Source organism: Palaemon carinicauda, chromosome 27 (assembly GCF_036898095.1).
Source record: "Palaemon carinicauda isolate YSFRI2023 chromosome 27, ASM3689809v2, whole genome shotgun sequence".
In the NCBI taxonomy this organism is placed as follows: Eukaryota; Metazoa; Arthropoda; class Malacostraca; order Decapoda; family Palaemonidae; genus Palaemon; species Palaemon carinicauda.
In genome coordinates, this window is record NC_090751.1 from 93,932,219 (window position 1) to 93,937,218 (window position 5,000).

Below are 5,000 nucleotides of genomic sequence, written 5' to 3' on the forward strand. Positions count from 1 at the left end.
AAAAAATATATAATTGACCTGCCTTGGGCCGAAAAAAAAAATACTTTATTTATTCAATGCATTATATATCTAATCTAGAGAAGCACTCAATAGAGTATAGACCTCTGGCACGCAGCTTACATCTCGTTGACGTGGATTTTCACAAACTCAAATAAGAACTAAGTTTGAAGCCTCTGTGATAACGATGTCCAAACTTATGACTTATTAAGTGAATTGGACGTTTTACTTGACCGTAACCTTGACCTTTGGCCCTGACCTTCCAAAATTCAATCATTTCCAGCTTTTTACATAAAAGTTAGTCCCTGCAAGTTGCATTACTCTACGATTAAAATTGTGACCAGGAAGCTGTTCACAAACAGAACCACAAACACACAAACAGGAGGTAAAACATAACCTCCATCCAACTTCATTGGCGCAGGTAATAAAGAATAAAAAGCTACTGAGACAGACATTGTTTCCAATTAAATAACAATATCAATAATAGTGCACCAACCGTGTGTCACACAATTGTACATAATTATTTTGTATATATTATGCTTGTATCTCCGCTCTTCCCTCGCACTAAAAAGAACCTGAATGATCATGTCTCCGTTTTGCTCTGTAACATTGTCTGTCTCCCGAACATGTTATGGCCTGTTGCCTTGAGGTTTTGTATATAAAGGAGAGTGTTCCTTAATAAACAACTAAGTTGATTGCATCCTGCCTTTGAGTTCACAACCCTCTCTCGGCCGTCACAATAGCAATAACCATTATAATGATAAGTATAATAATAATAATAATAATAATAATAATAATAATAATAATAATAATAATAATAATAATAATAATATTAATAACAACAACAACAACAACAACAATAATAATAATAATAATAATAATAATAATAATAATAATAATAATAATAACCCACCCATTCTGGACAGAAAAAAAAATTAATTCACTGCAACATAAACTGCTCTTTCATGAAAGTGAATACTTCACCAAGCAAGAGATACGAAACTCGACATTGAAATAAAAAATACCAAAACAAAAATAACTCTGGAATCTCATCAATGTCGAGTCACTTGATACATCAAAGAGATCATTCACGAGAACTTTTTTTTTTCTCCTATTTACACGTTCGGCTCATTTCCAGCCTTTGTCCAGGATCTGAAAATGCTGGAATGTACTTAGGCTATCGGACTGTCCCGCTGGATAATGGTTACCTCTTCATTTTAGCATTTAACATGATGCGCTGGAATTAGATCGTTTGATCGTGAAGAGTTCGTTGTTGTTGTTGTTGTTGTTGTTGTTTTGATAATAAAATAGAAATGAAAATAATAATAATAATAATAATAATAATAATAATAATAATAATAATAATAATAATAATAATAATAATAATAATAATAATAATAATAATAATAATAATAATAATAATAATAATAATTATTATTATTATTATTATTATTATTATTATTTTTATTATTATTATTATTATTATTATTATTATTATTATTTTCAATAAAGCTACTAGTTCTTTGGTAGTGTAGAGTCTGTTTTATGGAAAAAAAGTGTGTTCAGCAGCCGTTTAATGCCAACAATTTTAATCTTGCCAAGATTTTTATATCATATATCATCTTAGTTGAGCTTTGAGATACTTCAATGAATTTTTTCCTCTCCTGCCTCTCTTGCTTTTAAATAGAGATTTTATGTGTGAAACAAATGCTATAAAAGTTAAGAGAGCGGTTTTAATTACACTTTTTTTAACTATTTACATTTACTTGTCTTATGAAGACTTATCATGTAAATTTTAGTCTATTTCTGTGAGGGGAATTGTATAATTAATTGAGCTCCAGTATTTTCTTCCTTTTATGAAATGAAACAAAAATGTCAACTGGAATTCGAGATAAACATATATCCTATTTTATGATAATGGTCAACCCAAAATTTATAGGATTCCATAATTCCAGGTAATAAAATAGAAAACTTTCCTATTATCATTTCATTAGATACGTCAAAAAAAAAAAAGGAACATCTTTTGTTTATAATAATGGTCATCCAAAAGTTTATATAATATTCTATAGTGGTCCATAATTCTAGGTAAGAATAGAAAACATTCAAATTGTCGTTTTAGTAAATATGGTCAGAAAAGAAAGGAATGTAAAAGTGTCCATAAATTTTGATAGGGGTCCATCATTCTAGGTGAAGAAAAAAGAATGAAATTGTCGTTTTAGTGAATACGGTCAGAAAAGATAATGTAAAAGGCTCTATACTTTTTAATAAGGGTCTATAATTCCAGGTAAAACAAAATTATCAAATTGTCGTTTTAGTAAATACGGCAAAAAATGTAAAAAAAAAAAAAAAAGAAATAATCTAAAAGGGAAGTTCAGGTAAAAAAAAAAATAGAAAACATACAAATTGTTTTAGTAAATACTGTTAGAATGAAAAAAAATAATCTAAATAGGGTTCATAATTTTTGATAGGGGCCATAATAAACCACCCCCCCCCCCCAAAGAAAAAAATAGAGAACATTCAAAATGTCATTAATCTGGAAGGGTCCATAAATTTTTATAAGGGACCATAAAAATACTGCTATATCTTTCCTCAGACAGCATCTATAACATTTCATTTACAACGCTTCCAAAAGGGTAGAATTAAATAAAAAAAAATAATTGTCATTTCAGTTAATACGGTCAGAAATGAAAAAATGAATCTGAAAAACTAATGCTGATATTTTCAGCACCTCCACGGATGCCATTATGCTAACAAGGTCGTAAAATTCTTATTAGTTTCGCATCAACCTAAAAAAAATATGAAGGTTTTCGTTTCCTATATTTTTCGTATCATAAGGATTCTTATCTTTTATGCAAAAAGAGAATTAATAAGAGTTATTCTTGTCCTGAGGGTTAGAAAAATTATTATATGAATATCTACATTCATAGGTATTTAAGTAACGAATACATGTGCATTTGCATAAGTATTTAAATAGTAGTGTATGCGACCAGTCAAAGGTGACTGCTAAATATTCAGATAGATATGCACAAACCAATTTAACCCTTCCCACTCCTTTCCCTTTTCCTAATTACAACACGGCAGTTTGGGTAATTTGTGGGAGTGTGGGGTTTCTAAGTTTTTTTTTTTTTTTATATAGCCCGGCACTTGATCTTTATCATATAGGGTAAGAGGTCATATAGAATACTGTTTATTAACACAAAGACTTGGCAACATTCTCGCTTGGTACCATATTTTGAATTAATAAGTCACCAAACCATATATGATTATAACACTACTTAATGTCATTTACTTTTCTTTGCATATTTCCAATCAATCAATATTACCATTTACCTTATTTAATGTTCCAAAGCTTGGTAAGTGTAGGTCTTATAAACTTTAAGATCCTTGGGACTTACTGATCTCAGTGTGTAGGAAATTGAATATAAAATGATAGGTAAAAAATCAGTTTTATTAAATGTTTTTAAAATTAGTAAGTGTATGCCATTTTAAGTTTTAAGATCCAATGGACTTACTGATCTTAGTGTGTAGAGATTGAGGTATGAAAAATATTTCAGAAATATTCATATTCAATGTCTCAATGATTGGTAAGTTTAGGAATTTTTAAGTTTTTAGATTCTTGGGACTTACTGATCTTAATGTGTAGAAAATTAGGTATGAGAAAAGAAATAATATTAAATATTATAAAACATAGCTTCTTTCAAAGATTTAAAGCCACCTTGATTAAAGATATCTGATCCTATGACATTGAATACCATGATTTTGATATCTGTTTCCTCCTGACTCCCGACGAGCAGCGTAGCCAATGAGAATTCGCCGCCCCACATACGGCATTACTCACTCCACCCACAGTGCCTAAGGCAACCAATGTAAATCCGCCGACTCTCCGCTTAGCCTAGAATTACCATATTTGACGATGTAACTAGCATTTTTTCCACCACTCCTCTCCAGCCTGAGAAAGGGAGCCGACACTTGTGAAAAGTGGAGCTTGCTTACCGTATTCTTTTACCGGCTTGTAAATTTTACCTACTTGCAAACTTTACATTAAATCTTTGATTCGTCACTTATTCTTGAATTTGACTACCTACCATGAAGGATGACTTTGGCCCAATTACTGCCTGTATGCAGTAATTCTGAAAAGAAGATAATAAGAGCCACTGAGAAGACAGTGTACAAGATCAACAGAACTGAGTCGGACATTATCTTCAACACAACTTGCAATAATAATAATAATAATAATAATGATAATGATAATGATAATGATAATATTAATGATAATAATAATAATAATGATAATGATAATAATGATAATAATAACAATAATTATAAATTAATAATAATTATAATAATAAACAACTATCGTTTCATTTTACACTAAAACCTATATTTGTATGATTACATCATTGCTCTAAAATATCAAAACGACTGAATTTCCGATAAACATATGCACTTTATTCTCATACTCATAAATAATTCATATTAGTTTAAATGTCAGATATTTGGACATTCATAAAAAAAATCAATAAAGTTTATATCTGGGTGGTGATGTTTATATATAATTAAACCTTTCAATTTTAAGTGGCACTTCAATATTCGTTGCAAAATAACTGCCGACAGTTAATGAGTATAAAATACTATTCCATGTATTTTAAGTGAAACTGGCGCTGGGAAATTGTTGAAGGATAAAAAAAGTTCTTTCCATTATCCCTATTTCATCAATGGGTCGGTTGCCTGATGCGCCTCTCCTATGCCTTCTATCAAAGGCATCCTCTTCCACCAAATCTCTTCTCTTCATATCATCCTTCACATTATCTCGCCATCTAGTCCTTCTTTGCCACCATTATCCCTACATTAAGGGGTCGGCTGCTTGATGAGCCCTCCCCAGTATTCTAGAAGTTTTATTCCAGCTATGATCAAGTTGCGGAATGATGTTCCTAATCGGGTAGTTGAATCAGTAGAACTTCAAAAGTTTTCATGTTGAACAGGCTGACATAAGTCTTTTATAT